The sequence below is a fragment of the Polistes fuscatus genome, unplaced genomic scaffold (assembly GCF_010416935.1).
Source record: "Polistes fuscatus isolate 324 unplaced genomic scaffold, CU_Pfus_HIC Scaffold48, whole genome shotgun sequence".
Classification (NCBI taxonomy): domain Eukaryota; kingdom Metazoa; phylum Arthropoda; class Insecta; order Hymenoptera; family Vespidae; genus Polistes; species Polistes fuscatus.
The window spans coordinates 140376-154356 of NW_025113127.1; the positions used below are offsets into that span (position 1 = coordinate 140376).

Genomic DNA, 13981 nt, shown 5'->3' on the forward strand with positions numbered 1-13981 from the left:
AATATTAATAAATGTATAAAAACTTTTTCAAACTTACAGATAAGAGATATTTATAAAAAAGGTTACTTTCCTAATAAGAATCGAACACTAACTTATCCGATCGACACGCGAGAATAGTAAATCCTACGCTAACGCGCCAATTGATCAATGTTACGTTTTATTGGTTTTTTTGTACTTTTTCATTGATGTTATAATAATTATTTTAAAATGCCGAAATGGCACTAAGCTCCCTCATATATAATAACAAAAAACTAGATATATATCTATAGATAAATATTATGATGAGATTTATACTTGTTATAACCAATCATAAAACTAAATATTTTATCAGTTTAATATTTTTTGTAAGATGTTTTTCACTTTTGTAATGTACGATAAAAAGAAATTAAAATAAAAACATACTTTTTACAACCAAAAAATAAAAAAATCGCGCTAATTGAAGAACAATTAATTTACAAGAACATAAGCACATATATAAAAAAAAGAAAATTTTAAAATCATTTTCTCCAAATTGGCTAGTCAGTTCACCGAAATATTTTAGCAAAAGAATAACTTAAAAGTATACTACTGATATACCCAAGCTCGTACAAATCCCTTAGTGTTCAATTGTAATGTCTTCTTGTAAATTCTTTGCAATTGTTTATTGAAATAAATTCATGTCAAACGTTTTGAAGTCGGTGTATAAAGAAATAAATAATGGGCATAGGATGCGATTAACAAATATTCTTGAAAATTATTTAATATTTTCTTTCACACATAATAATCTGCGCATTCAATTTTCTTTCATAGAATTTTATATTCTTAGGAGTTTGTTAGTAAACACAAAAATATATATGTAGGATTTCCCCTCCCCAGTCAGTCTTCCGAAAAGATATCTAACGAATAAAAAGGTAAGAATTCCGCGATGTTGTCAATAGGTTGATATAGAAGAGAAACCTCTCTTAACGGGGAAATGCAATATATTTTAAATAAATTAAATAATAATACAATATATATATATGACGTGCTCGTTGCTTGGTTATTAAACGATGACTGTTTTCAGAAAAACTTTACAATCTCAATTGCCATGATGGTCTTTTCCGCCGCGAATTTATACATTTTTTCCCATCTACGTTCTTACTTCCTTTTCGAACCTTCCCGACCCTTCTCGATCGTAAGACATCTAGATCTTTTCCTTCTTACTTCGGTTCGAGAATCTTCGAGAATCTTCGGCATGATCATATTCAGTTAGAGACAAGCCGATATCGCCTTATACACCTTGTAAACAAAACATATTTGAAATAGAACGATCTTCTTCATCTTACAACGTACTTTCATACACATTCTCACACGGACGCATACACGCACTTTTTCTTCCTACCGACTGTCGGTTGTTTATCTTATGTTTCTTATTCATGGTCGTTAATCGTCACTAACGCTGCTTTTGTTTTTAAGCTACTGTTACTACCACTCCTACATATGAATATATATATTTATACTTGAGAAAAAACTCTAAACTTGTGTTAAAAAGGAAATAAAAACTTGTATGTAGTAATATAATATAATGTTCCATAGAGATGAAGTCAAATCGTATTTAGTCATTGTAAACGTAACATCGAAGAATTTTATTTTACATCCTAAAATGTATAAAACGGTAACTAAAGTTATTAGCATTCCCATTAAACGTGATTTTGTCAGTAGTTCATGTTCGATTTCGTATATAAAGTGTACCTCGTCGGACAGCGTAAAGCAAAAAATGAAACTAGTATTAAGGGACATACATTTGATAATAAGAAACAGATTAAACGTAAAAAAAATTTTTTCAAAATTAAACCTAACAATAAAAAAATTAGATGTATTAATAAAAGAGGAAGAAGATTCGTCGTATCAGCAACGTCCGTTAGCGAATCGGAAACAGAATTTATTAAAAGAAATTAGAAAAACGTGAATGTACCAAAAGTATTAAAAAACAAATCTACAGACGTAAATGTACTAGATGTATTAGATAACAAATCTACAAACGAAAAATATCAACGTGAATCTACGTGTAAATTATTTGAAAGTCCGGAACGTATACCGTGATATTAAATATATTGATCACGATAATCTTCTACCTTTACCGTCTTTAATTTCTAAAAAATCAAATCATCTTTCTTCGATACAAAGTATCGCGAATAAAGAAAATTATGAAGTAATTAATGTTTCTTCGGAAGAAGGTATCAAAGAAATTGATATTTCTTCTGTTTTAAGTAAGTAATTTACGCATAATTATACAAATAGGTTACTTATTTTTTTTTTTTTTTAATAATTTTATTATTTGACAAATTGACAAATGCGAGTATAAGTCTTTTTATAGCTATTAGAAAAATCAAATGAGGTTAAAACATATCCACCGGCGGAACCAACAAAATGAAAAAGAAACTTCTTGAGAAATACGATATACGATGATTGGCCATCAGATTATAAAGTATCAACGCATTATGCTGACTTATTATCGAATAAATACGTGAAAGACCATGCTGATGAATTTCCTACAACTTTTTCAAGCTTGCGCGAATCGTCAAATAAATAATGAAAAATCTGATAGAGATGAGAAGACAAATAATAGCGGTGAGTTTTTATTGAAATCATTACTTTTTTCTAATTATTATTATATTTATAATATATAATTGAATTTACATATATCTCATATATTTATATATAATTATTATTATAATATATAATTATATATTTTTCATCCAATATATTTTTGTAATACATTCACACTTATAAATTAGTAAATCAATAACTATATATTTCAGCAACATACAGTATAGAAAATGTTTATCTCTTAAGTAGATTCATTAGAAATGTTAAATCTTCTCGATGAATATCAATTGAAGTTATTCAAATCAAAAACATTGTGTAGTATTATGGGAACTGTAAATAAAGAAATGGAATGAGAATGAAAAATGAGAAATAAATGATAAATGAGAAAGAAAAATGAAATAATCTTATTATAAAAGATCACATTTGTGTCGAAATGATAAAAATCACGAATGTTATTCCTACCTTCGACGTCTTCGTCGTTAAAAAACAATTCTAATGTTAAAATTATATCGATTAAAAATTTTAATTCTAAACTATACAAAAAACGAACAGACGCTAATCAAACATGTTCTCGTAGAGTCTCTCATCAAAAAATTTATATTCTATAGAAATTACATAAAAAAGAGTAAAATTTGATGGCATCTACCTTACCGACACAAGCTCTAAAGCTTAATTATTGATTTAGAAGTCAGAAAAAGCTTCCTTTTATTATATTCAACTTCAAAATTCCATGTTATTATTTTGTAGCAAGATTTGATATTTTTATAACGATTCGTAAACAAAATTTGTAAACAAAAAGAGAAAATTTTGTGCGAAAACAACGATAATAATAATGAAAAAATGATCATCTACGTTTCTGCATGGAGTGCAGAATTCCTTAGTACACCAAAGGAAATAATAAAAGCTTTATCTGATGAAAAGTTTTATACTCCTACAACAATACAATCTTTAACATTGCCACCAGCGATATTTGGAAGAAGAAATATTCTTGGAGCTGCTGAAAAAGGCAGTGGGAAAACTTAAGCATTTGGTATTCCTCTATTTTAAATGGCATATTAGAATTAAAGAAAAAACATTTATACACACAGAAAACAAGATGATGGATTAGAAAATGAAAGCAATGAGGAAGAATTGGAATGTTCCAACGATGAAGGTAAAAATATATATCTAATTGATTTAATTAATAAATTGACAAACTTCATTTAATCAACCCTTTGCGCTCTGAGTACTTTTTTCTGCCTACAGTAGATAGAAACTGAAAGATTCTGCTAAGAAGTATGACGAATAACGAAGAGCATAGTACGACGTTGTAAGAGATGATTTTGTTAAGAAATAAGACGTTAAAAGAAAAAAAACACGACGATTATTAATTATTGATTTGGACAGTTATAGACAATTACGATTTTTTCCCCTATCAAATTATATCTTTAAATAAATCTATATAGTAATATATATGTTATAGTCCAAGTGGGAAATGCCGCAATTATGAGCAATTCCAGGCGTTTTTAGGCGACGTAGAAAACAGGAGAATTGGGCTTTTCCTAAGCATTGTACATAATGCTTACTTAGATATTCTATAGAACACCAAATGCAATTTAAGCAATGTTGAGAAGAATACATTATCGGGCAACATACATCATGCCGCCCGTCACACTCAACCACACCAAAATCAAACACACACAACGCAAAAGCGGGTGTTTTCAGAACAACTTTAGTCGCTTTCCGCGCAAGATATGTTAATTTCCTAAGTCAATGAGCCTCGTGGGCGTCAGTATGTTCGTATGACTATCCAATGAGGAACAAAGTTCGTATATTCTGAAAACTGTTCGTTGTGGAAAGGAAGTAACTTGTCAGGGAAGTGGGGGCAGGAATAGGTTTATAAAGAAGATCAGGAAGCAAACCAAGTCACTTTCGTTTGCTCTGTTGAATCTTGTGTTTGTGTTTCTCGTTAATAAATGTGTATCTGCTTTACGTAAAATTAGTGAGTTTTTCATTAAAATTGATCGTTAACGTGAAAGAATGGATTACAAGATAATTATATTTAACAGAATATATTTTAGTAAAATTAGTTATTTTTTCTCGTGACTAATGTTATTTTATTATTGTTGATCGAAGGTGTGCCATTGAGCCTAATTCCACGAGCTACTACAGAAAATGGTAATAATCTTACTTTAATTCTTAACACATTACGTACGGTGCTCTGTTATTTCTGGACCCGCTTATATTTTTGGATGCTACTTTATGTTTAATAACATCATTCAATTAAAAAATGTTACTATTTTCAATAAGTTCATTTTCGTCTATAGTATTATTTAGTGCATCAAGTAAATAATCAATTAACAATTCACTTTGACTTTTATTTTCATTAATTCTATGCCCGTAATTTTGCTACTATTTTAGAATTAGGATCTAATTCATATATCAATAATTCTTATTATAAATTATCATTAAAAAAATTGAAAATATAATTCATTTTTAAAAAACTATTTTCCTTACAAATTAAAATGCGATTTTTGAAATAACAAAATGCTGTACAGCTTGATAAGGTACGCGATACAGAGATACCGATGTAATGGCTATAATTACTAACTGATTTATACGCTCTCGGAATGTAAACATTAATTTTTTTTCGCTAATCATTTGTTAGGAGAATATACGAGACTTCGTTAAATCGGTAACGTAACAAACAAAACAAATTTATTTTTATTTCCATAAATCACCGATTATGTGAGTCGAAGAAACCTGAAAATGAAATGTATGCAATTAACATTGTTATAGACTTCTAAACAATTTCCTGCTTTAACTACCTTCTTGCCTTTCCATCGTTTATCGTTCATCATTTATCGTCTATTGTCATTTCTTTTCGGTGTCTTTCTCCTTAACTTTACCTTTTTTTTCTAAATCCCTACTCTGCTTCGTCGTCACGTACGCATAAATACGCACACATACTTTTTCATACACTCATACTCACACTATCCAACGTGTTAAAAGAAACAACAACATTGCTTGTAGTTTTACTTTCAAGAAAATCGTTTTTAGTTATTCTAAAAATATCTATATTCGCACTTCTAATAGCGATTATCTACGTCTTTAAATTTCTTCTGTTCTTATATTTATATATACATTCACATGAAACACGAAACATTGCTTCCTGTTCATTCCTGAATTTCTTTTATCCTTAAAATTCTTTAGGTCATTTCTTGGTCAAGGCTTCACAGCTTGACCAAAAACTGGCCTCACTCTTGTTTGTCATATTTTATATGCGGTCAGATATATTTACAATAGTACAGATTCTGACACGGTATAGAACTTGCTTTGCTTTTTTGAATAACATTATTTTATTTGTAAACTGCTTATCGCATACACACACATACACGCTCTCTCCTCTATATATATATATATATATATATATATAGTCGCTTTTGTCTTACATTACTTATTTCTTTACTACGCTAAACACACGCGCACACACATGCACACATACTCTCTCATTCCTTCATACCATAACAACAGGGGACAACATTTTTTGTAGCTTTACATATCAGAAAAACATCTTTACTTATTCTAGAAATATCTCTGTAGATTTAAAAGCATCTTTGTCTTATTCTAGAAATATCTATTTGTTGTCTTTTGTTTCTGGCGTATTTCACCTTTAACTACCTTTTCGTTTGAAATCCCTACTTCGCACCATAGCGGGTAGCAACAGATTTCATGATCGACGTGCTTAAGATCACGTACGCTACAAACATGTTCTTTCTTACTTTCTAACTTTTACTCTAACATTCCTACACTTTTCTATTCTGCTTTACATTCGTCCTCGAATGTCACACTCTTAATCGCTAGAAAACGCTTCTTCATTCGACCATGGTTTCTTAAATTCCGTCGCTGTGGAGGTCTGAGCTGGACCACCTTCCACCTTTCCCGCTTTCTGAACAATATGTCTTGAATCACGCAAATATTTTACTACGACTTACGGTCCTAAATACTTATTAGCGAATTTTAATCCTGGAGCTTGTGTACGCTGAAAAGGTTATATCCAGTTGCGAGCGCAAAAAAACATGTTTCTTTAAGAATTTTTTTTGGAAAGACCTTTTATTTACCATTTATATAAAAAAACATTTACTTATAGCAAATTTATTAAAGTTTAAGACCCCGTTGTCCGATTTCAAAAATATAATGTTGTACTACTCCTGTAGACGATCTTCTGGAGGTCCTCCAGAAAAAGGTGTCCGGCAGTGAGCACGATATTTTTGATTTGGATTAGGTAAAATAAAAAAATCTAGCAAAAATTTCTTTAGTCGATAGATGAATAATGGTTTTCACATGAAGAAATAAAAAAATTTTGATTTTTGACAAAATGGCGTCTATTTGAAAAAAATTTTTCGTTCTTGACTGAAATTTTCGCTCAAAATTGGTAAAAGAAAATAGTAATAATTTTTGTAAATCTTATTCCTCCCGTCAATACCTGAGGAATATATCTAACATTAGTACAAAAAATGTTGAACTTATAAATATATGTCGAACTCAGTATCAAATGTCAAAAACAGTAACAAATGTAGAAAACTTACAATTAGTAGCGAATGTCGAAACTTAGTATTAATGCGAAAATAGTAGACTAAGTTTTAATGCGAAAATAGAAGGTAAACCTTTATTAGCAAACTTCGGTACTTAGTTTTAATTGAAAAATAGTAGACTGAGTTTAATTGCAAAAATAGTAACTTAATTCAATGAGCAAAATTCGAATTTATTCTTTTGACTGAATTCGGAAGACTGAGTACTACTAACTAACTAATACAATACAATACTACATAATACAACATAATACTACAAATGATCTCTTTATTCTGATGCTTTTCTTATATATATATTTATATATCCACTTATTCTTACGTTGCTGGTCACACGTATACACGCATTCTCGCATACTCTTACATACAAAAACATATCCTAGCGAAAAGAGTAATACGTTTCTATTGGAAATACAAATTAACTAGCTTCTAAATATCTCTTTTATTTTTAGAAGAATGTTACATCTCAATCGAAATCCTTATTTCGCAATATCGCTGCTAGCTACAGATCACGTGATCGACGTGTACTCATTTATTTTCTTACATTATTTTTGGATTCTCACATGTAATGACAATAGTTAGATTGAAGATGAGAATGCGTACTTTTCGAATTAAGTCGTCGTTAAGACGTAACACCTCCCCCCTTTAAGAGAAGTACCTAGAAATTTATTTTCTAGTGCTTCGTTATAAATATATCTTATGATAGCTTATTATAAGAGAACGTGTACATTTACTTATTTATTTAACTGTATTAAAAAGAATTTCTATAATTTTCATGTTAAGCAAATTTTAATTTTTCCCGATTGACGACCCTGCATCTATTTTTATTACTAATAATTTGTTTCAAATATTCGATTAAGATAATATGCGAACGTTCGAGCGATCCATTGGATTGCGGATGAAATGTCGTGGTTTTTATTTGCTTACAACGGTATCCTTTTGAAATTGCCCTTAGTAAGGAGACTGAAATTTGTTCCTTGATCAGTCAGAATAGAGTGTGGCGCTCCAATATGTTACAAAAATTATGAACCATGCCTTCTGCAATATCAACTTTTTTAGTTTTTTATTTATATAAACAATAAGAATTCTAAACGGCAATATCTAGTAAATGAAAAAAGTACTTTTTGTACCATTTTATGGATTTTCTGATGGATTTAATGGAACTAATAACCATATTGCATTTGTCGATGGCGCCCATTCACGAATTATAATCGACTAAACATTTGGGCCTACATATAATTTCTTGCGTCCTATAATTTCTCTTTCCTGTAGATGTAAATTCGCTAGTATGGATAGTGGATAACATAAGTACGTCCCGTTTCTCAAGCAATTTAAGGGCCAGCAAATTACTTGATGTCCAAAATTAACCGTGCTGAACGCACATGGGGCGACCAGCTTGGTTATACAAGCTTTGGCGGGAGTAACTATGACTCTCTTAAGGGAGCCATAGTTTAGCAAGTAGCCCCCTTTTCGTGGGTCTCGCCATAAGTACCTTCGGGGAAACTAAGAGCTACCTCTGCGCCACTCGTCACGGGTTAATAGCCCAGTCTCTTTCCTGCCTGAGGGTGTGACGAGTGTAGAACAAGGGGGAGACAGGAGGATTTTCCTCCAGGCTATGTTGGGCTGCCAACCCGGCATAGCCTTTTACTGTGGGCACTAAGAAAAGGAACATAGCTGATTGCCAGCAGCGGGGCAACCCGGTTTGGATTGCTGGCCCCACAGATCCTTTATATCATGCGAATGCCAGTTCACAACATGCAGAGCCTGTTCCAAATGAATCGCAGGAAGCGACCAGTACGCAGAACGCCACTGACTTTGTGCATCAGTGCCAACTTTGCCCACGATCTTTCGCGACTAAGCGAGGCTTGGATGTGCATAAGCGTGCGGCTCACCTAGAAGCGGCTAATGACGCTATTGCTGTCGAGAGAGTCAAGAAGCGGTGGTCACCGGAGGAACTAAGACTTCTGGCTCGTGTGGAGGCCCAAGGCGTCTTGAGTAAAGTTAAATTCATAAATGAATTTATTCTTTCTCAAGGGCTAGGCGACCGCACCCTTGAGTCTATCAAGGGTGTTAGGCGTCGAACCGACTATAAACATCTTGTCGAAGCTGCTGTTCGTGAACTTCAGACTGTAAAAAGTCAGGAGGGATTGAACAGTAGTAACGGCAACGCCTGTGCTCCACCGAACCAAGGTTTGTCGGAGGACCGGTCCGGGCTCCCCGGAGAACCGCTCGATGACCTTAACACACTTGAGAGACCACGTAATGAGATTGTGCTCGAGATCGAACACCTGATCTCTAAGATCGATGTAAGCGACGGTTACGATGCTGACGTTTTAGTCAGTATTGCCCGTCGCTTTTTGAACGGAGTCGATGTAGCGGAAGCAATCAATGCGTGGCTTAAGAGTGTGTTCCCACCACCTTCTCGACGGTCGGGTGATAGTCGACCGCAAATGCATTCCCCCGTCGATTCGAACGATATACCAGCTTGGCGGATGAGACGAAGAAGGTACGCACGAACACAAAACCAGTTCGGCAAAAACCCTGGACGAGTAGCGAGAGAGGTGTTGGATGGTGCAAGCGGACAACGTCCCCCCAGTCTACAGCTTATGGCTAACTACTGGGGACCGACATTGGCCCGCGAGTCCATGCCATACACGCTCGCTGCAGATAAGCATAATAAGACCGAGCCACAGGGTCTTTGGCGCCCCGTCGTGGAAGTTGAACGAACTAATGTTCCACTTAATTCCGCAGTTGGTATCGACGGTGTCTCGGCTAGACAATGGCGTAGTGTGCCGGTGATGGTCCGTACCCTCTTGTACAACATCATAATGGCAAGAGGAGGCTTCCCGACAGAGATGTTAGCGAGTAGGACAATTTTCCTCCCGAAAAAGCACGAAGCCAAGAATGCAGCTGACTTCCGCCCGATCAGCATTGCATCTGTCATTGTACGGCAGATGCATAAAATTCTCGCCATCCGCCTCCGCAGCGCTGACTTGATTGACGTCAGGCAGCGTTGTCTGGATGACGGATGCACGGAGAACATAGCAGTCCTCGCCTCATTGCTAGACGATGCCAAACGCAGGCTCAGGGAGCTACATATAGTCTCCCTGGACTGCGCAAAAGCATTTGATAGCGTGAGTCACGAGGCTATTACGCAGTGCTTAGGGAGAGTAATTTGCCTGAGGGCATGATCAAATATATAAGCAGTACCTACTCGCGTAGCAAAACGTACCTAGAAGTCGGGGGCTCACGGTCAGAGCCGATACACGTCGGCAGGGGTGTTCGCCAAGGCGACCCGCTGTCGACCCTTATCTTCTGTCTAGTCCTGGACAAAGTCATTCGCCCTTTACCATCAGATGTGGATACGACCTGGGTGGCACACCTTGCTGTACGCTGACGATACGATTCTTGTTGCATCTACGATTCAAGGCATGGGAGTGCTGGTGAAGACGATCGAGGAGAGAGCAGAAGGAGTGGGGCTGGAGTTCAATACGTCAAAGTGCTCGGCCCTCTCAGTGGTTCCGTCCGGCAAAGCCAAGAAGTCTAAGGTCTTAACGAACCCCCAATTCGAACTCAAAAGTGCAAAGATTGCACAGCTATCGCCCTCGCAAGAGTGGCGGTACCTGGGGGTGGACTTTAGACCAATTGGGCCGAAAAAAGTCGGCGGGACACTGACGGTCGAGTTACAGAGAATAACAAAAGCCCCACTTAAGCCGCAACAGCGGCTTTATATTATGAGATCTTTTCTTCTGCCTCGGTTATACCATCGACTCGTACTAGCAGGCACTACCCTTGGAACGTTGAAGTCCTTGGATCGGCAGGTGCGGTCCTCTGCTCGAAAATGGCTCCGCCTTCCTCCTGACGTGCCCAATGCATATTTTCACGCACCAACGCGTGAAGGGGGTCTTGGCCTACCATCATTTGAAACAGCAGTGCCATGCCGTATTATTGAACGACTGGACGGCATGGCACAGTCGACATCACCTGCGGCCAGAGCCGCGCACGATGAAGCTTGGGTACAGCACCGAGTTAGATGGGCTAGTCGTGCGCTCACCAAAAACAACGGTGAGGCTCTGGGCAGTAAACATGATGTCGACAGATGGGTGGTCTGAGGCCCTCCATAAGTCCGTGGATGGACGCGAGTTGCGTGAAAGCGCAAAAGTCGCGGCATCCAGCTCTTGGGTACAATGGGGGATGGCGTTGACCGGACGGGACTTTGTCCAGTACATCGTGTCGTGCTGGCTGTCAGGCAACTGAAACAGCAGCCCACGTTATCCAGTCGTGCCATCGTACCCACGGCGGCCGGATAATGAGACACAACGCGATTTGCGCAGTGCTAAAGTCCGAGTCCGGACTTCGTGACCAAGGGTGGGGCGTTGAGTTGGAACCGAGGATCCGCACAAGTCAGGGGGTCAGAAAACCTGACCTCGTGGCTACAAGAAATGGTGTCGTCAGTGTAATTGATGCACAGGTAGTCAGTGGAGCGACGGCCTTAAACTGTTCACACGAGAGAAAGTGCGCGTACTACGCCGATAATCAGGACCTGAGGTCTGAAATCGGCAAAAAGTACAATGTCCGACCATCCGACATTCATTTTCGCTCTTGTACGCTCTCGTGGCGCGGGATTTGGTCTGCGAATTCGGCGAACGGGTTGCTGGCAATGGGGCTGTCACGAAAACTCTTAGGGTTTATTACTCTGAGGGCGATTCGTGGCAGCCACACGAACTGGAGCAGATGGAACAGGATGACAGGCATTACAATAAGATCTGGTGAAACGCTACCAAGAGCTGGCATTGGTTAGCTGTTTGTGTCACGGTTGAACGAACTGGTAATAGGGTATCGTGCACCCTTCCATCTAAAGTCGGCAGCACGCAATAATGCCGTGGGCAGTGAGGTTTAGTGGGTAGTTGGTCTCGGCCAGAGTCCCACAGTACTTACCTTTTTGAACGACATGGTAAGCTCTGCGTAAATGCATTCCTCACTGCCACGAAACAAAAAAAAATCATAATAAACGTATCTTGATTTCATCCTTTTATTATCAAAATATTTACTTCTATAAGTAATATAATAACCATAATATTCTAAAATAGATATAATCAATTAGAAAATAGTTTTAATACGAATAATTAAATGTTTATAATAACGTAGATATGTACATTGTTAATTAATTATGTTTTAATTTATAAATAAGGTAAATAAATCGATAAAGATAGAAGTTAAAGGACAATTCATTTTATCGTTAAATTATCATAGGCAATTTCGTTAAACGATATTTGGAAACGACGACTGTATGATAAAAGGTTCATATATTAAGTTTTTAAGTCAATATCAACTTTAACGATATATGTATTCCTTTTATTGTCTTTAATAAAAAAGAGAAAAATATTCACAGGTTACACGTACAGCATTTCGTCATATTATTTTGCGGAAACACGTTTCTACGTAATTAGAGGTGAATATAGAGTAGTTGATACTTCTTTACGAATACTTCCAAACAAGAAAGGAAGTTGAACTATTTTAAACATTTATACCTCACAAGAGTCATTTGCTAAAACCTTAACGATCTCGTAAATATATAAATATTCACTAATTTATTAAACATTTTTACCCTATTGTTAGCTCAAGAAAAGATCTTAAGAGTTGATTTAGAAGAATAATTATCCGAAAAAAAGATCTGTTCTTCTTTATCGTTTTTTTAATCGATAGATATATATAGATTTCTCATCAAGCAACGAAAGTAATGAAATCATTCGAATGATCTCAGACGAATAGAATAATGAAAATAAGAATTTGTAAAATAAATATGTCAATGAGCATTATAAACAATTGATTAACATACAGAAAAAACATATCCAGAAAATTGAGTATTTTCGTTAGTTATCGAATCCTGAGCAATGTAATTTTGTTTAATTCTTTCTGTTACTAACAACAGATAAAATCATTTATCATCGTACACACTTCTTATATTTCACCAATTTCAAATATCATAGATAAAAAACTAGGCTCATCTATAACCGATTAAGAAATCAATTCGTCTCTTTTCTTAAACTCCATTGCAGGAAGCCGAATATCTTTACGCAGTTAGTTATATTTGCGAACTTATTAGAAGCAGTTGATTACTGTTAAATATTATTAGCTTCTTGTTAAAAGTATCGATTTTAATCGAACGATTGTAACGTAACATCCACATTATTTGAATCATGCTTCGATGATAAAGTTAAATTAGTGTCCGAAGTCAAATTAACTACGTGACTTATTCGAACAGTGAAACGAGTATCTATGTTGCACATATATAAATCGTCGGAAAATGTATTAAATAAATTCACAGATTATTTTTTGATAAATCCTTATTTAAACCATTTGTATATTCTATAGATGAAAAAATGTTTTTAAAAAATAAACTGTTTCATCAAGATTCAAGTAGAAAACAAACTAAATGATTCAACGAATTTGTCACCTTAGTGATCGCATCAGAATATCAACTTTAACACTAGATTTACGGACTGAGCCAATTTGACTCATTAAAATTTGGTTACTATATATATAAAACTTAAATATTATTTTTTAAAAAGATATGTCGGTTCTTAATTACGTAATGAAATATACGTAAATATTAATTCATCCTCTCTACTCAATCGTCTTCATTCAAACGATGTTTATAAGTCATTAAAAAAAAATGAAAAACTATCCGTAAATCTAGTTTTAAATTCTAGAACTAAAAGGGGATCCCTTTTTGATCCGTTAGAATGACCCCTGTCAGATTTATTTCAAACTTTGCACACTTGTAGTAGGTCCATGAAAATATTATTCGTTGTACTTTTAAAAAAACTAGATATTGAGTCGTT

At 35.2% G+C, this 13981-nt stretch overlaps 2 long non-coding RNA genes across 2 annotated transcripts; both read left to right on the forward strand.

Moving 5' to 3' along the window:
• The first annotated feature begins 855 nt into the window (after nt 1-855).
• On the forward strand, nt 856-2939 carry LOC122521783. The gene is made up of 3 exons (XR_006304905.1): nt 856-890; nt 2336-2589; nt 2781-2939. It is a non-coding gene; the product is annotated as an uncharacterized LOC122521783 (long non-coding RNA).
• A 398-nt stretch (nt 2940-3337) lies between these two features.
• On the forward strand, nt 3338-4546 carry LOC122521773. The gene is made up of 2 exons (XR_006304895.1): nt 3338-3721; nt 3814-4546. It is a non-coding gene; the product is annotated as an uncharacterized LOC122521773 (long non-coding RNA).
• The last annotated feature ends 9435 nt before the right edge of the window (nt 4547-13981 follow it).